The sequence below is a fragment of the Chlorocebus sabaeus genome, chromosome 8, assembly GCF_047675955.1.
Source record: "Chlorocebus sabaeus isolate Y175 chromosome 8, mChlSab1.0.hap1, whole genome shotgun sequence".
In the NCBI taxonomy this organism is placed as follows: domain Eukaryota; kingdom Metazoa; phylum Chordata; class Mammalia; order Primates; family Cercopithecidae; genus Chlorocebus; species Chlorocebus sabaeus.
In genome coordinates, this window is record NC_132911.1 from 145,058,564 (window position 1) to 145,077,267 (window position 18,704).

Below are 18,704 nucleotides of genomic sequence, written 5' to 3' on the forward strand. Positions count from 1 at the left end.
TGCTCAGAACACCATCCCCTTGCGGGGAACACTCACATGCACACACCCACTCAGCCAGGGCCATGGCGACACGCCTGTTCACCTGATGTGCGCCGCGTTGGGGTATGGGGGAGCTGGAGGATAGGGAGAAAACCCACACAGACCTGGGGAACTGATGCACACGCCACGCAATGGCCCTGAATGGGAAGCGATTTTGTTTTTCTCATCAGCGTTATCACGAAACCACGTTGAAAGCAACAGTGTTATTTGAGGAGCTGCTGTACTTGATGGATGGTGCAGGACAAGGTGGGCCATCTTCGGGGCCTCTGTGCCTCTCCCCCTTTCAGGGGTTCGGGTAGAAACTGGGTCAAGGATAGGGGATTCTCATGGGGTTGGAGGGTCCACTGGGGCAGGGCTCCCCAGCAGCTGAGGGCCTCTCTCCCCCTGTCCTGGGGTCCTGGGGTCTCTGGCTGCCATGAGTCCAGCTCCTGATTGCTCTGCCAAGTTTGCTGTGATGCCAGGAACTGCACCTTTCTCCTCGTGAGCTCCCTTGGACCCGCAGTATAGCCATGGTATTCAGTAGGTGCCCAGTAAGTGTGGGCTGGTGAATGGGCCTCCAGGGAGGTGGGATTTGGATGGACAGAATGGACAGGTCCTCGGGAGGTGATACCGAGTCAGCCCAGAGGCTTGGAGGCAGAGCATCTCTGCAGAGGCAGGGGCTCCATCCTCAAGGATCCCCTGAGGGCCTCCAGGAGGAGGCAGCCATGGGGCGGGCGCAGAAGTAGGGCATGGAGCAGCGCCTGGCACTCAGGAAGTAACCACCAACTGGCAGCACTCATTGGGCACTGACTGTCTACATTGCCAGGAGTGTTCAAGAAGTAATTGAAACTGCCAGAAATCCTCATCCCACAGCGTTAACCGGCACCTGCTTTGGGCCTGACCCTGTGTCTGATCGTGGGGACCTGGCATGGGTCAGTCAACACTCCCGGTCTGCTGCCCACAGTTCATGACAGGGACAGACAAGTCACGAACAGGGCGGCAGGGGCTGCCCCAGGAATAAGCAGGACCTCTCTGGCACTGTTTAGGGCCCTGGCCCCCTGGTGAGGGAGCAGTGAGGCAGTGGGGACCCAGGTCCCTTGGGCCTTGCATGCCTGGCTCCTTGTCCTGTGGACCCCATGTAGAAGTGGTCCCCAGTTCTTTCTGGGTGCTTGGCATGTCCTGTCTTCCTTGGGGGCTCCCCAAGCAATTTTGGCTAGACACCCAGCAGACAATCCTTCCTCCAGGCCCTCCAACCTCCGGGTCCCTGAGGTTGGAGTTAGTTTTTCCCAAGACCACCCGAACAGTGACTTTGGGTCCATCCACAGATGCCCTGGTCACTGTGTTGCTGGGAGTGCTTGGGTGAGAAGGAATGGCTGCTGGCGGGTGTTCCTTTCTCTGTCCTCAGCATCCTCATCCCTCACTGGGAATGCTTGTCTCTGCCTTACTCCCACTCACAGGACAGTCAAATGTGTTCACACACCCACTAAGCCAGCACCTGCTGTGTACGGGGCTCACAGAACCAGGGAGCCGAGGTTGGGGCTGTGGCTGGGCTCTTGTCCTGTGCGGGGAGAGAGGTGGACGAGTTTGCCAGAAGGGGATGACCCCTACCGTGGGTGGGGGACGGAGGACAGGTCTCGGTGGCTAGCAGGAGGAACAGGAGGATGCTGAACCTGAGATCTGAGTGATAAGAAGGGGCCAGCACCGGACAACGTGGGGACAGAGCATGCTCCTGGCCACCGGCACAGCCAGTGCAAGGGGACGGAGGCAGGACTGTGCTTGGCAAGTTGCAGGAACAGCTGGGAGGCAGGTGAGGCTGCAGCAGATGAGGAGGGGACAGTGGTAGGAGGTCAGAGGGCAGGGAGCAGGTCGTGTGGGGCCTTTAGGGCGATAAGGACTTTTGGCTTTCCTGAGTGATGTGGGCGCCATTGGAGGCTTTGAGCAGAGGGGGCTGTGATCTGACTTAGGTCAAGGACAGTGGTGGGGGCAGCAGTGGGGATACTCAGGATGCCAGTGGGTATCCCAGATTCTTGGTGACCCTCGGTGGCCCCTCTGGGCGGTGGCTTTAGGTATCTGGGCTCAGGTGTCACCATTTCACTTGTCAGCCACCCATGGCTGCTTTCCTGCCCCGTCTGGGGATTCTGGGGACTTTCCACTTCTTCACCTTGCACTTGGTTCCGTGACGTGCCTGCACTGGGGATTGTGGAGGCCTGTCCATGCCCTGAAGCACTTCTGAGAAGCCGGGGAACAGTTCCCTGGGGTGTACCCCTGGGAAGTCCTGCCCTCCTCTCTCGCTGCCACCCAGAGCCCACCCTTTCCGGAGAGCAGTTCCCTGGGGTGTACCCCTGGGAAGTCCTGCCCTCCTCTCTCGCTGCCACCCAGAGCCCGCCCTTTCCAGAGAGCAGTTCCCTGGGGTGTACCCCTGGGAAGTCCTGCCCTCCTCTCTCTGCTGCCTGCCTTCCTGCCTCTGGCCCTTGCTCAAGCCGCACCCCCGTCTGGATGCCCACTTCTTCCACTCTGCTCTGTTGGATCAATTAGGCCAACTCTGGGGATGTGTGTCCCCAGTGTTTGTGATCAAATGGGGCCCAGACTCATTGACACCCTGCATGAACTACAGTTTTGGTAGAGGTGCAAGTGGATTCTTTGTGGCAGAGAAGATGGCGAGTGGTGACGGCTGTGTTGCCTGCACGCCACCGACAGCCCACCTCTTCTTTCCATCTTAATCCATCTCGCCAGCTCTCAAGGGCTGTAGGCACTTCGCCCTGAATCCTCCTCTGAGCCGGCTTTGCCTCCTGCCGTTCCCACTGAGCGAATTAAATAAGCCTTTGCCCTGTGCCCTGTGTGCAAGGTCATGCAGGTTATGCTTTGAACTTCCAAAAATGTGCTCAGAAATCTTTCTTGTCCTCTAAGGCCCGTCTCTGATGCCACCTTCACCTTCTGGTTTCTCTCTCAGGCCCTTGGGGGGTACCCTTTGCCCTCTCTTCGGGGATCCTGGAGGGTCCCTCCCCAACTCCCCTGGCCACTGGGACCTCCCTCCACCCTGACCTGCCCAGCATCCTCCCTCAGCAGCCTGGCACAGCCCGGACAGACCCTGGAAGGTGTGGATTCTGCCTACCTGCCTTGTGTCCCCACAGTCTACGTGCTGGCCTGGACTCCCAGGCCTCCCCACCCCCAGTCCCTCTCCTGCCCCCTCCATTCCTTCACACATGCGGACACAAAGCTGGGACTCCCACAAGGGTGCATCTGGTAGGACCTCAACCTCCTGTACGCGATGGGGTCTTGGGAGAACAGAAGTTGTGGGGTGACGGTTAAGGTGTAGCTCTCCCTTCAACCTTGCACAGTCCCCTGGCTCGGTCCCTGAGAATAAAATTCAGATAGACCTGGAAATGACCCAAATGTCTGTCAGCTGAGGAACGGACAAACGAAATGTGGCAGGCCCATATGGTAGAACAAGCTTGTCCAGCCCGCAGCGTGGCCCAGGATGGCTTTGAATGCAGCCCGACACACATTGGTAAACTTTTTTTTTTTTTTTTTTTTTTTTTGAGATAGAGTCTCCCTCTGTTGCCCAGGATGGAGTGCAGTGGTGGGATCTTGGCTCACTGCAACCTCCACCTCCTGGGTTTAAGTGATTCTCCTGCCTCAGCCTCCCGAGTAGATGGGATTACAGGCGCCCACCACCATGCCCTGCTAATTTTTCTATTTTTAGTAGACATGGGGTTTTGCCATGTTGGCCAGGCTGGTTTCAAACTCCTGACCTCAAGTGATCCACCTGCCTCAGCCTCCCAAAGTGCTAAGATTACAGGCATGAGCCACTGTGCCCGACCAAATTCATAAACTTTCTTAAAACATTATGAGGGTTTGTTTTTTGGTGATCAGCCATCATTAGTGTTAGTGTATTTTATGTGTGGTCCTAGACAGTTCTCCCAGTGTGGCCCAGGCCCAGGGAAGCCAAAAGATTGCACACTCCTGCAGTAGAATATAAGCAGCCAACGAGTGGAGCGGGCACAGACCCAGGCTGCGCTGTGGCCGAGCCTTTAGAACGCCAGGAGAAGCAAAAGGAACGAGGCACAGAAGGCCACGTGGTGAGGCCATTCATAAAAAATGTCCCGAACAGGCCAGTCCACAGAGACAGAAAGCAGACTGGTGGTTGCCAGGGGCTGGGGGAGGAGGGGCGGAGCGGCTGCTGGTGGGAGGGGGTGGTGGAAGTGTTCTGGAATTAGTGGTGGTGATTACACAGCACTGTGAACATATTAAAAACACTGAAGGGTACACTTTAAGATGGCTAAAATGGCTGGGCCTGGTGGCTCACGCCTGTAATCCCAGCCCTTTGGGAGCCCAAGGCGAGTGGATCACCTGAGGTCAGGAGTTTGGTACCAGCCTGGCCAACATAGCAAAACCCCATCTCTACTGAAAATACAAAAATTAGCTGGGTGTGATGGTAGGCGTCTGTAATCCCTGCTACTTGGGAGCCTGAGGTAGGAGGGTTGCTTGAACCCGGGGGTGGAGGTTGCAGTGAGCCGAGATCGTACCACAGCACTCCAGCCTGGGTAACAGAACGAGACTCCGTCTTAAAAAAAAAAAAAAAAAGACTAAAATGGTGGATTTCATGCGTTATGAATTTTATCTCAAAAAATAAATTAGGATAGCATCCCCGCCTACACAGGCTCTGTCCTGAGCAGCTCTCAGAAGTCTGTAAAATAGGGTGAAAGTGTCCTTGCCCTGCCCCCGGATTCCCAGTGCTGTGGGGACGTCACCGGCTACTGGAGAACACAGGGATGCTGGCACCCATCCAGGGCTCAGGGCAGGGCAGGAGCTTGGTGGGCACTACAGACTAGACTGAGAAGGCCCTTCCCCAGCCTTCGCAGAGTGCCTTGCCTCTGGAGAGTTGAGTGAAGGCACAGACAAGGTTGTGACGTACCCACGCTGCTGTGTAGCGTCACCAAGCCCTGATGTGGATAACCTGTTTTCTTTGCTCATCTGGGTGGACTGGTGGGGCATTTGATTCTGGAGGGTGGGGTTCCAGTCTGCATGGTTCCTTGGGGATTCCCGGCCCCAACATGAAGGCAGTGTGACCTGAGCGTCTCCCAGTCCCCAAGGTGCTGACCCACGGCTGCCTTCCCAAGTCCTCCCTGGGCCCTGCTGGGGGAGGCCTGGGAGCTGCCAGCATCCAGCCGGCCCATGTGAATGGCCTGGCTGCAGCACTGCCAGACAGGGCAAAGTTCCTGGCCCGGGGCTGTCTCTGAGTCCTGGAGCTGGCGGGGTAGGGACTGGCTCCTGTGAGCTCCCTCCACCCCCAGCTCCACCCTTCAGGTCCAGGGCTATTTGGTGGCAGATCCTGGTGGGGCAGGGGGATGGGAAGGATGGGAGCCTCCATCCGTGGACCTGGTGCCTAGTCTGCCTGCAGGCCTGGTGATTGTGGCCTGACCTCCTGCCCACCCCTTCTGGGCACCACGGCAATGCCCAGAGCCCCCAAGGGGCTGTGCAGGAGGGCATAAGATGGCACAGGGCTCTGCGTAGCCACTAGGCTGGCAGGATGCATTCTGAGCTGAGGTCCTTTGGAAAGCGCCTGTAGGTTTTTGGCTTCTCCCTGGCGTGCTCCCCACCTGCCTGCTGAGTCTTCAGATGCCTGGGAGAGCAGGTCTCCCTTAGATCTGCTGGTTCTGATGGTTCCCCTCCTTCTCTCCTGGGAGCTGGGCAGGTGCTCAAAGTGGGCAGTGTAGGCTGCTCAGCGTGCCCAGCTCCCAGGATGCGCCATGTGACCCAGGCCCCCTCCTGCCCTGCCTGGGCTGGTGAGGGGCCGTGGCTGGGTGCCCAGTGGTGCCTGCTAATGGGGAGCCCCCTCCCTGGGGCAGTGCCTACCTGCCACCCACCTGGGATGGGCATCCAGTCTGGCCTTGGCTGTTGTCATGGCAGCCAATGCCTGCAGCCAGGAGCTAAACTTGCTACCCTCAAGCCACCGTCACCACGGCTGTGATGAACATGGGGACATACAGGCTGGGTCGGGGAGGTGACCAGGCCTGGTTCTGCCCAGCCCCTGCTGCGGATGGTCACCATGGTCACAGCCCACATGGCCCGCCTGCCATCCCCTCATGCCATGGCCTGGGTTATCTGAAGTTCCATGTCACGGATGAGGCCCCAGAATCACAGAACTGCCCACAGCCACACAGATGGGCAGGAGTCGGGAGGCCCCGGCCCTCAGGCTCCCAGCCAGACTAGGGGAATGGGGCTGGCCCAATCTGGTGTTGCCAAGGTGGGGTTCTGTGAGGTACCACTGTTGCTAGTGCCTGGTTTCAAAAACATTCCAGAAATGCCCTGCTGGCCACCCGCCTGGCTCTGAGGTCCCCACATCTATGGAGAAACAGGGGCTTTAATAAGAAGCCCTGCGGGGAAGAAGCCCCATCTGCCCAGGTTCCCCTGAGGGTTGTCAGGTGCCTGCTGGGAACTGTCCTCCAAGTGGTGGTCTTCTTGGGGTGCTTGGTGTCCTCACAGCCCCTGTGGGTACCTGGCACAGTGCCAGTGTTCCAGGGACTCAGGCGAGGCCTCTTGGAAAGGGTAATGTCCCTCCGATCCCAGGAGAACACCAAGGGCAGGTCCACGAAGGACAGCCTTCCAGTGAACCCATCCTACAGATGAGCACACTGAGGCACAGAGGACAGTCTTCCAGTGAACCCGTCCTGCAGATGAGCACACAGCAGAGTGAGGTTGAGGGATAAGCCCACCACACAGCTCACAATGGGGAGCCAGGAGGGGAACCAGGTCACACTCCCAAGCTGGCAGCCCTGTGTGAGGACAGTGGCCACAGACTGAGCAATGGCCAGGCCTCCAGGATTGAAAGGAGCTGTCCCCTTCCCTGGACCCCAGAGAACCTACCTGCCTTGGCTTTGAGCTGAGGCTCTACCTGGGGGGTCACCGGCTGAGTCTCGCACCCTCTCTGAGCCTCAGGTTCCCCATTTGTCACATGGGGAAGGCCAACACCCAGGGTAGATGGAGCCCGGGCCAGTGCTGGCAGCACTGGTGGTGTGGGTTTGCCAGGTGTGGGGCGCCTCTGTGTGCACGGGGTGGACGTGTGTGTGCCCTGCGGCCTCCCTGCCACAAATCACCCTCCTTCTGTATGCCAGGGTCACAGAAGCTGAAGACAGTGGCCAAGCCCCGCTTTTTGTGCCCCACCCCTTGATTGTTTCAGGCACCGGGTCTGGTTTGGTTCTTTGTGTACCCAAGTGCCCAGCACAGGGCTTGGCATGTGGTGGTGGCCTCTAAAAGCCAGTGTGTGACTATGAAACTAATCCACTCATAGCACTGCACATGCCTTTTGGGAGGGAGATGGCTCAGAGAGGAAGGGCCATCGCACCGGTTCCCCCAGCAGGATCTAGGAACCATGGGGAGCCTGCGGGCCCCTCCAGCCCCTCCACCATGTGTCCTGGGGGTAGCCCCATCCCGCTGGGCCTTGGTGGCGCTGTGTGCACTGGCTCTGGGGGTGCCAGGCTGCATCTCACCATCGGGCCAGCCCAGAAATAGCTGTGACCTTCTGCAGCCAGCTTGGCAGTGCTTGGGGCCGAGAGGCCTACGTGCACGCCGGCTGAGTCCCCTCACCGTGCGGGGCTGGCTATTTTGGACGTGGCCTCCCGAGGCCAGGTCACAGCTCTTTCCCGCGGCTCCTCAGGCCCCTCTGACGTGCATCCACTAGAGCCTTGGCCAGTGGCCCTGGCCAGCTCCATGATCTCAAACCCCCCTCCTGCCCCCCTGACCCCACAGGCCCTGGGTGGCACAGAGGAGGGAATCCCAGGGGCTGAGCACGGGGAGACCGCGCCTGCTGGGACGGTGACATGGAGTGTAGGGCTTGGCTGTTTTAAGAAAATGCAGAGAAAGTGCCCACCTTGGGTGGGCCCTGAATCCCGTCTCAGCCTCTCAGAGCTCTTGCTGACTGCACAGCCTGAGCCTCAGTTTACTCATCCATAAAAGGGGGTGATGGGCGCCTTCCAGGACTGATCTGAGGACACACATGGACGTTGCCTGTGCTGAGGGCACCGTGCAAGGCCACTACACAGAGGGGCTCTTGGGCTTTCTCTGCCTTTCACGGGACTGGACACTGGGTTCAGGGAGGGGCGTTGTGGGGTGTATGGGGGTGGTGTGCTGGGCAGTGGCTGAGGCTGGGCTCTTCCTCTTCTGTGATATGGCAGAGGTGTACATGACGGCTGCCCTGCCCAGGGCGTTTGGGTATGGTGGAAATAGCCCCAAGGTCCAGCCACCCTCTGGGACCACCAGCTTCCTGGACACCCTGCTGACAGGGTCCCACTGTGGAGGAACAGGTCGGCCCAGCTCCCCACTTCCCAAGTGAGCACGGGTGGCTGGGTGGGCATGGGGGATGGGCTCCCCTGCTAGAGGGCAGAACTCCCCTTCCCGTGAAGGTGCTGGGTGGGGTGTGACCCTGCTCCTGGGTTTGGGGACAGGCATGCCAGGAACAGCAGGCAGGGGCTGCCTGCCTGCCTAGTGCTGATTGCATGCTCATGGCCCTCAGGGCCCTGTCCCCTGGATGGTCCAGGGGTCCCAAGGGGAAGCCATGGCCTCTTCTCCATGGAGACAGCCCGTGGGCCCAAGGCCTGGCTCCATCCAGGCAGGCACATGGAATTCAGTCAAACTCTGGATCCTTTCTGCAGAGCAGGCTTAGCTTGAGCACTCCCACAGCAAGTGTACCCGCTGCCCACCCTGCCCTCTTGGCCTCTCTGTGGGCACTGCCAGGGGCAGTTCCTGTGTGTTCTCACCTGGTGATGGGTTCATGATTCCCATGTTGTGCGGGTGACTAACAAGGTCTGGGAGCTTGGGAGAGGGGCCCAGAGGCACACAGCATGCACGGGAGGGTTGCGGAGTTCCCAGGGGCACTTGGGTGGAGGCTCAGCGAGGCCCAGTGGGCTCAGGGCTGGCCTCATGCCCTTCCCCCACTGCGGACCACTTTGGGGCCTCTGGCTGATGCTGGTGGGTGAGGACCTTCCTGGGCAGCCTCCTCCAGCCAGCAGAAGGGACCATCAGGCCATGCGGACCCTTGGAGAGCTTGGAGGTCAGTTCCTGTCCTGGAGTTAGCTGTGTCTGCTGAGGGTCCACTGGTGTGTGGCACAGGAGGGGTAGGGGCTGTGCCCTGGTGTGCCAGGGAGGCCCTGAGCTCTCCAGGAGGCCAGATCAGGGGCCTCCTCTGGGCCTGCTGGGGGCCTCTGCGTTCTTGGCAGGGGCTCAGGGACTGGGGCGGGGAGAGGCTCCCTCTCAGAGGCCATGAGCTCCAAATGAAACTCCATGCCCTCTGGGACACCAAGCCCACTTCTGGGTACTGGCCTTTAGGGGCCTTGGATGTGGGTGGCACAGCACGGGCTAAATGGTGCCCAGGAGGAAGGCAGCAGGACCGTGGGCATGCAGGCCTAATGCCAGGGCCAGGGCAGGCTTCATGCCTGCTTCCTCCCGTCTAGAATCCTGGAGCCGCACAATTTCTGACCCAACACCCTGTACTCCAGTGACTGACTCTCAACAGAAGCTGCTGCCGGCAGGTGTGTTATAACAGAGCTCTGGGGTGGGAGGCTGGGGGCAGGGAGGGTTAGGGCCGACAACACAGCTCCCACCTGCCCAGTGCCAGGTGTGGCCGCGTGTGCTCGTGAGTGTGTGAGTGGGGCACCTGAGCTGGGTGTGGCCTGGAAACCTGCATGTTACGGAGGCCATGGTTTTGGAAATACTCAGGAGTCCAGCTGCGTCTGTTCCAAGATGGGTCAGGGTTGCTGCAGGGAGGGCAGTGACTGGTCACAGCTGGTGTGGCTGTGCCATCCTCCTTCCTGTGCCATGCTCCTTCTAGCCTGGACAGAGGCCTTCCAGGCAAGATGAAAGATGGGGTGTGGACAGGAGGACATGGAGGATTCAGGGCTCATGGTGTCCCTGGAGGCTCTGGTGGGCACCGTAGGGCTGGACTGCTGCAGGGCAATGGAGTCCCCATCTTCCCAGCACAGGCATCTGATCTGGTCATCTGCTTCTGTGGCACGTGTGTGTGCGTGTGAGCACACATCTCTGTGTATGCAGGTGTGTGTGCTTGCCAGAGCTCCCCACTGGGCAGTTTCTACACTGGGTTCTCAGGCATCCTGGGAGGTGAGGCATGAGCACTGAACTGGGAGTCCTGTCTGAGCCACTGACTTGGCCTGCCGTTGTGAAGCTGTCCTGTCCAATCGCTGGACATTAGGCCACTTGTGTACAATGATCCCTGAGGTTTGTATCCTACCCTGGGGAGATCAAAAGGGGCCGAGTGTGACCCTGGGGTCTGGGGGCCCAGCCTGGTGGGTGACTCCAGGTAGACCTGGCTTCTGGGACTGTAGTGGGGGATGGTGGCTGTGGCAGGGGAGGTTCACTCACCGGGAGGCTGGAAGAGGTGGCTTGGTAGGGAGAGAGAAGGGCAGCCAGACAGAGTGCGCGTGGGAGCGGCAGCCTGGTGGCAGGTGTGAGTCTCCGCACTCTGTCTGGAGGAGCAGGAGAGGTTTGGGTGGGCGGCTGAGGACAGTGCGGGCACAGAGCTTGGGAAGAGCCCTAGGCTGGGGCGTAGTGACTGTTGGGCAGTCCCAGACTGGCACAGGTGGATGGGGTGCCGAGGCAGGGGTGGTGAGTTATGAGGCAGCTGTCTGGGTGGCTGGGGGGAGCAGGGATAAGTGTGGACTTCTTAGTGGCCACTCTCTGCCCCAGGAGGTAGAGTCCTGGAGGCTGGGCTGGGCTGAGAGACGCCCCCTCATCCTTTCCAGGGTGAGGTAGGAGGGCTCCACCCCCTCCTGATCTCACCAGGCCTGGGGCAGCATCCTGATGGGGGAGGGGCAGGTGACCCTGGCCCTGGACTGCAGGAACAGCCCCTCCTCCCCTAGTGAAGTTCCCACTTCCTGCGGAAGGAACTAACTATGTTAGAACTTGTGTGTGGGGGGTGGGGGTTGGGTGTGGGGGGTGGGGGGCCTGGGTGGGGACCACTAAGTTGCCTCCCCTGTCTGCCTGCACTTCCTCCTGGAGGAAATGGGGACAACAGGATGAAGTGAGGGCCTGCTGAGCCCAGGCCTGCCACCTGGGAGGGAAGAGGTCCAGGGGGCTGAGCAGCTGAGGCGGGCTGCAGGGTCCGGGCCTTTCTGTGTGGGCAGGTGGGCGTGCTGGGGATGCAGTGAGGCTCCCTCCAGCGCAGCAAGGAGCGGGCCCTGGGACCCTCTTCCCAGCCTACTGCAGGAAGTGAGGAGACAGGCCGGAGCCACGGGCAGTCCCCAGTCTTTCCCCACCCCAGTTGCAGGGCCTGGGTCTCCGTGCGCCACCCTCCTCCCGCCCCCTCCCGCTGTTACAGGGCCCTAGGGACAGCCCTGTCCCCTGTGGGCCCCAGAGCCCAGGCCAGCGCTGGAGGGGCCCTCCTGCCCTCTGGCCGGGACCACGGTACCCGCCTCAGCCCTGGGACCGTGCGGCCCCGGTCCCAGTTCGAGGCCCCAGCCGAAGCGTTCCGGGGTCCTTCGGGGGAGTGGCCAGCCCCGCGCCCCCGCCTCCCACATGACTCCGGGTGGGCCCTTTTGACGTACGCGGTGGGCGGAGGGCGGGGGGCAGGGGGCGGGGCGGGGCGAGGGGGGTGGGATGCAGGGGCGGGGCGAGGGGGGGAGAGGAGTAGGGGGCGTGGCGGGGAGAGGGGTAGGGGGCGGGGAGGGGGGGTTAGGGGGCCGCGGGGGGGCAGAGGGTTGGGGAGGGGAGTGGAAGGCGTGGGGAGTGGGGCGGGTAGGGCAGGGGAGGGGGGCGCGGGGGCGGGGAGGGCAGGCGCAGGCGGGGATAAAGCCCGCGGCGCGGCTGGGCTGACTCGGAGCGCGAAGGACCGGCCTGCCGGGTGAGTGTCTGCGCCGGCCTTGGCGGGCCCGGAACGTGGGACAGACCAGGGAGAGCGGCCCGCGAGGGAGGGGGCCCTGCCTTCCGCGCACGCGCGCCGCTGGGCTTGAGCGTGCAGTCGGTCGGGTGGGCGAGGGCGCCGCCCTGGTGGCAAAAGCGCCTCCTCCAGAGCCCCCCTGAATGGCGCCGGGACCCCGCTCTCCCCAGACCACACGTGGCGATGTGCGGAGACGGCTCTTTGAGCTGTGTCCCTATATCGCTGACCTCTGGCCTCGACTCCCAGCTGCACCATCCGGAGGCAGGGGTGGGGGTCAAGCGGGTGGGGGTCAACCTGATTCTTCTGCGAAGGAGAAAGCTCCCGATCCCCTCTGCTCGTGGCCTGTCTTAATAGCTGAGAGTCATCACTCTGTGGCCGCATGGTTTGTCCCTTATCACTCTGTCACTAAAGGAGGTCCTGTGAGCGGTCACTCCAGGACGGCAGGGTGGACCAGGGCTGCCTGGGTCACCCCAGTCACACAGGTGGCCTTGGAGGTGCCGTGGGACCGGAACCAGGCTGGCCACGCGGCCCCGTGGTCGGCATGGCCATTACAGCAGATGCGACTCTCGCCCGCACCGGAGTGTGGGCCAACTTCACCTCTTCATCCTCACAGCAGCCGGTGAGGCTGCTCAACCCCGCTGTGCAGTGCGCGGTCAGCGGGGGTTCAGAGCCGCAGACGCTCCCCATCTAATAAGCAGAGAAGACTCAAGACCTTCTGACCCCGACAGTCATCAGGCTCTGTCAAAAATCAGGTTCCCACCATGTGGCAAACGTCACGATTATTGTTAACAAATGGCAGCTGAGGTGGTCATTGGCTCTTATCTTGGGTTTTAATCATCCCTGTGAGGTCTAAAGTCTCAGTGGCTTTCTGGGTTGGTTGGCCAGTCCCTGGCTGAGTTGGGGATATGAGAAGCTGGCCTGGGGTGCAGTGGCTGAGTCCAGGCGTGAGTCTCCTGCCATCTGCTTGGCTGCTCTGCAGTCTGCTCGTGTGTCGTCAGCCTCCCCTGGGCTCTGAACAGATGAGGCTCTCAGGATTTGCTGGGGTGGAAGAGAAGGAGCCCTGGGCTTAGCACTGGCAAACCTGGTTTCCAGCGGCTCTGCCCCATCCGGCTGGCCTCTGTGTCAAATGGGGCTCATAAGGCTTGGGTCTCTGGTGGGGGTGACATCATGCATGGGGGCGGGGATGATGGAACGTGGGGCATGAAAGGGCTCTGAGATGCCAGTGGGAACAGACTTGATGTGTGCTGGTTTGTGGGGCTCAGTGGAGTCTGATACATTCCCCACCTTTGGAGCCCATACCACCCTCTGGGAGGATCTCACCCTGCCTGAAGGCCACCTCCTCAGAGAGGCCTCCGTGATTGCCCCGCCTCCGCCAGCAATCACAGGAGGGACGGGACTCAATGGTTCTGTGGGTCGAATGCCACTTCCCGTTGCCATGATCCTTTGCCTGGTTAGTGTGTGTCCCCCCGCCCCCACTGACCACCCAACCAGTGCCCTCTGAGGGTAGGTGATGGGGTTTGCTCACCCCTGACCCCCACCCAGCACCTACCATGGGGCCTGGAGCCCAGAGTGTGTTTGGCAGGTACCTGTATGAATGGAAACGTGGTAGGGGAGACCCAGGCACTGAGGGTACCTGCAGGCTTCCTGGAGGAGGAGGGACTCTGGTCTGGTCTTGAGCATGAGGAGGTGTGTCCAGGGACATTCTGGGGAGAGAGAAGAGGGTACCTGGAGGTGTGACTCCTACAATCCCTTCCCCTCCTCACCTGTGAGGGAGGCAAGGGCAGAGGGGCCAGTGGGCCAGGCTGAGAAGCCGGAACTTGGTTTTGTAGGCCATAGGGAGCCATGGAAAGTATGTGAGAAGCAGCAGGGTGGGGACCACCATTGTGTCTCCAATCCTGTGCCAGGCCTCGCTGTAGGGGGGTGGCTTGCCAGGTGGGTGGGCAGATGACGTGGGCTCTTGACCTGAAGTCTAGTCTGGCCTGGAGGTGGGCTGCACACTTACCAAACCTGAATCAAGCTGCCTTCAAGAGACAAGGATGTGTGTACCTCCCTTGATACCTGCCCTGGTGAGGAGGCTGGGCTGGCTGATTGGGTGGGGGTGGGGGATGGGAGGGGTGGTAGACTAGAGACCCCAACCAGGTGGGGAGACCAGTGGGTCCCTGGGGCCTCAATGGTAGAAGCAGGGCTGGCCCAGTGGTGGCCCTCTGGGGGCAGATCTGTGCTCTCCCATTTGGTTCTCTGGTTGGGGTCCTGAGCTGCCTGGGGGTGTCAGGGACATTGACAAGGAGAAGGCATAATGACATGGGTGAGAGGCCTGAGACCTGGGCCCACAGCGAGGTGGGGGTCAGGGAGGCAGCGGCCAGGGGCTCACTGTGGCCTCGGAGGACACCCAGGCCTGAGTGTCCCATTCTTGCCTGGACCCAGACCAAGACCAGAGGAGAAGGGGTGGCATCCTCTCTGGGGTTCGGGGATACAGGGGCCACACAGGCAGCACCAGGCACTGTTCTGAACACTTTTCATGCCCCCATCCATTTATTTCCGATAACTCTGTAAGGGAGGGACAGTTGCTGTCCCTCTTGACAGGAGGAAGTCGAGGTGCAGGGAGTGGCTGTTACTAGGTAGTGAAGGTTCCCCTGAGGAGGTGGTGTTCCCAGCAGAGCATGACCCAGGCCAGGAGGTGGGGAGGGAGCTTGTGGGGGTGGGCTGGGAGGTGAGGTGGGCGGCCCTGTGGAGGCAGCTTGTGGAGGCCTCTGCTAGGCTGATGGCTGGGGACAATAGGGGGGGTGGAGGCCTGATGGCCCTGGGACCTGATCTGCCTGCCATGGCAGTGTCTCCGCTATGAGCCAGGCATCCTATCTTCTAACCCTGTTTGTGACAGCCTGGGAACCTGAGGCACAGGTTGGCATGGGGTCTCTTTGAGGAACCAAGTGACTTGGCTCCAGGGAGGAAGTGACCCCCGACTCAGTAGAGATGCCAGTGTCTCAGACCCCTCCCTGGAAACCCACGATACTGTCATTACCTGGCCCACTCGCCCGGGGAGTCTGGGAGGCAGCTTGGCAGGGCAGGGGGTGGAGGGGTGACTGGGCAACCCCACCTGGGAGGGCAGGAGAAGGTGGGCGGGCTGTGTGCTGGTTCTGTCCATTTCTTTCCTGAATCTTCCAAGCTTAGCCCAGCACCTGGCCCTTGAAGGTGCTCAGTACATATTTGTCAAATTGGATGAATGAACGGATGAATGAGTGGATGAACGCCTGGTCTCCAGTCCTCGTTGGTGGGAGTCCTGTGGTCCAGGGTGGGAGTAGGGAAGGCTCAGAGGCACTGCTGAGCTTCAGGAGGGTGCAGAGCAGTGTAGAGAGCAGGATGCCCCTGCAGGGATGGGGAGGTGGGTGGTGAGCCTTGTGCAGGGCAGGTAGCCCAGGATGCAGGCCTTATGTGCCGGCACCGTGTGGTATCAACAGGTGGCCTGGCTGGCAGTGGCTGCTGGGATGCTTTCCAAGCACTGACACCCCCATCCTTGCCCCCAGGAAGGGCAGACGGGGGGCTGGGGTGCTGGGGGAATGACAAGGGCAGAGTGAGGGGAGCTGGGAGGGGGCCTGGCTGTGTCACACCCCCAGGCAGGGAAGATGCTCTGCCTGCTCTGCCACCAGGTGGGCTTCTAGGGTGGCAGAAGGGGTACCTGGAGGGTTTGCAAGGCCACATTTGGGGTCACAATTCCCCTGGCCGTGCCTCAGTTTCCTCATCTGAGCTGCTGCCAGAGGCTTCGTCTTCCAGCTGTCAGTGTCCACTGTCTCCTCATCCCCTCAAGACCCCGGTGAGCCAGGGCTTGCCATACCTTTTACAGGTGGGGAACCAGGGCTCAGAGGGGAGAAACAGTCACAGACAGCACTGACCTTGACCCCAGGCCCTGTGAGCCCAGAGCCCAGTCCTGACCGCGGTGGTTTGGTGCCACCTTGTGAGTGGGGTCAGAACTCCTCCCTGTGACTGTCCCCCTCCTCTACGTCCTCCTCCTGCCACCTCTGCTCCCTTGCTCCTTTCCTCTGGCATCCCTGGTTCCATTAGGGGACGGTCCAGGCCCACGGGTGAGGCTGGCTGAGCTGAGTCCAGGTATGGGGGGCTGGGGCTTGGCGCTGGGCTATGGGGGTAGGGTCTGAGTCCTGGGTTGGGATTGGTCATTGCAGCAGGCCACAGGGTGGTACTAAGCACCTCCTGGGGTCAGGTTTCTACCCGTCACTGGGTGGTTTTCCTGGCGCCATTGGAGCTTGGGAGGCTCCAGGTGGGCCTGGCAGGGCCTGAGTGGCCACAGATTTGGGAGGCTCCTGGTGCCTGCCTGATGCTGGGTGCCTGGGGCCCAGTGGCAGCCTGAGTGGAGCCGCATGGCCTCGCCCATGCTCTCGCCAGGTGCCCACCTACCTGCCTGCCTGTGGAAGCAGTGGTTACAGCCCCCAGGTCTGTGGTGGAGCTTTGGTCTGCCTGGGCACTGCTGGTGGCTGGCGGCATGTGAGCAGCTTCAGGAGGAGCAGGGCAGGCGTCTTGGGTTGGCAAGTTAGCGCCATGCCCCAGAAGGCACTGTTAAAGCTGTGTGCGGCCCAGAGGAGCAGTGGCTGAGCACAGGGGTGTGTCCTTGGAGCCCACACTCATCTGTAGATGCCCAGTGGGTAGAACCCGAGCCGGTGCCCAACAGCTCTGCTTCCAGGCTGCAGCCAGGCACCCCATGACTGGCTTGGAGCTGACACCATGTCGGAAGGTGGCTTTCCTCTCTGGCAGTGTCTCTATTTGTAAAGGTGGCCATGGGCCCCAGAGGGCTAGCACTGGCCCAGGGTTACACAGGGAGTCGGGGTAGTAGCCTGATGTGAGACTCCAGGCATCAGGAGCATGCCTGCCTCCCTCCTGGCCAGTTCTTCCAGGAATCCTTCCCTGACCTCCCACCCTCCAGATCACCTGCCACCCTGGGGCTGCTTCTGCTCAGGGGCTTTCCTCTTGCTGGTCCCCGTCCCTGCAATGATTGCTCAGAAGCACCAGAGAGGGGGCCTGGGACGGACAGCTTGAGAGGCTGCCTGAAGGTGGAGGTCACAAGGGATGCTAAGGAGTAGTGAGGTCCCCATCACCAGAGGTGTGCAAGCTGGGGCTTAGGTGTGGTGTAGGTGACCTTTGAGGTTCCTCTAGACCTCAGGGGTCGAGATTCTGTGATGGGTTCTGGATGTTTCCCAGATCTGGACCTCTGCCCAGAACGTTGGGTCATTTGTTCCTTCCACAAACAAGTGGGAGCCCTCTTGGTGCCAGGGCCTGTGTGGGAAGTGGGGTGAAACTGAGGACCTCTCAACTCCCCTTCAGTTGGGATGCCTTCCCTGGGGCCTGGGACACTCTGCTCTAAAGGACACATAGCAAGGGGAGAGGGGATGGGATGGGGTGGGGAGAGGGGATGGGATGGCATGGGGGGAGTGGCAGTGAGGGAGCTGGGCTCTTGGAGCTGCCGGGTGCAGGGGCCTGGAGGACTCTGGGAAGGCATCCTAGTGTATCAGGCATGGGCTTGGCCTGCTCGGGTCTACCCTTCTGGCCCCCCTAGCAATGGGCGGACTTGGGCTCGCTCTGGGAGGATTCCAGGAACGGCTCCTGCCCGGATATAAATAGACTTCTCCGAAAGGCCTGGGGCTGTGCCAGCTGTGGCAGGTGCCCCCCAGGCCTGGCCAGAGGGCCCCAGGCAAGGGGGTGGAGCCCGGGTGGGGGTGATGAGGATGCGGGGGTCCACCTTTGTAGCCCCAGAGGCATGATGGGCTCTGTCTGGTTGTAGCATCACAGAGCTTGATGGGAACTTTCACTCTGAGACCCTTTTATGGATAAGAAAACTAAGGCTGGGGTGGCAGGAGCAGCTTACCCCAGAGGTCCTCTCTCCTCGAGGGCTAGAGTTGGGATAAGCAGGGTCTCTGGGGGGCAGCAAGACCCAGCTCCAACTGTGGTTCCTCTGCCTTCTGGCTGTGTGACTCAGGAGGGTTGCTCAGCTTCTCTGAGCTGTTGTGGTTCGCCAGTGCAGTGTGGCAGGTGTTGGTGCCTTGCTCGGGGAATGCAGTGTCTAGCCTGGTATCCTTAGAAAGTGGCTGAGGTTGGAGACTGGTGGGGCAGAGTCCCTGAAGCTGACCCATTCCTGCCTTGGACCTTCACGGAGATGCTGCTGGAAGTGGTGAGCTGAGAGCACTGGGCAGGAGTCAGAGCCTAGTGTCTCCCTGTGATGCTGGGTGCACCCATGTGGGTGGGTGTCCTTGTCAGGGAGCTCACACCCTTGGGGGTCTATGAGCTGGCAGGCAGGGCTACCTGGCTTGGTGCGCCCTTGGGTGGGGGCTCCCATGGGTCCCTTCAGACTGGGCACAGTCCTCCTGTCCTTGGCCCCTGGCCTGCTTGCCCACCTGGGGGTGGGAGGAGACGAGGGTTGCCAGCACAGCTGGGCCAGGCTGATGGTGATGCTGTCTGGAAGTGTGGGTGGGGAGAGCCTGGCAGGGGGAGAGTGGGTCATGCTCTCAGCAGGGTCCCTTGATGACCTCAGATTGCAGGGACCAGGTTGTTTGAGAGCTGCAAGCAAGGCCAGGCCTCCAGGGACCCTGTGCTGGGGGTGCCACCCATGCCCCTCCACCCTGCTCTGGGTGGCCAGGGCAGGCACAGAGTGGATCGTGATGCCAGCTGCACCCTTGGGGCTCATAGTCTGGGGAGCACATGAGTTCCCCGCACAATGCTCCCAGGAGGCAGAGCCAGGAGTCCCAGGGAGGCTTCTGCTTGAGAGGATCTGGGAGGGCTTCCTGGAAGAGGGGACGCC

General features: G+C 61.0%; 1 protein-coding gene across 2 annotated transcripts in view; it reads left to right on the forward strand.

Moving 5' to 3' along the window:
* The window catches only part of PTP4A3 (protein tyrosine phosphatase 4A3), a 43,488-nt gene that overhangs the window by 11,502 nt on the left and 13,282 nt on the right, over positions 1-18,704 (forward strand). The window contains exon 1 of one of the 2 annotated variants that reach the window (XM_038000089.2): positions 11,817-11,869. The exons of the other annotated variant lie outside the window; for it this stretch is intronic. The gene's annotated coding sequence lies outside the window, so the exon portion shown is untranslated. Of the gene's footprint in view, positions 1-11,816; positions 11,870-18,704 lie in introns of those variants that run through there. 2 annotated transcript variants of the gene reach the window in all.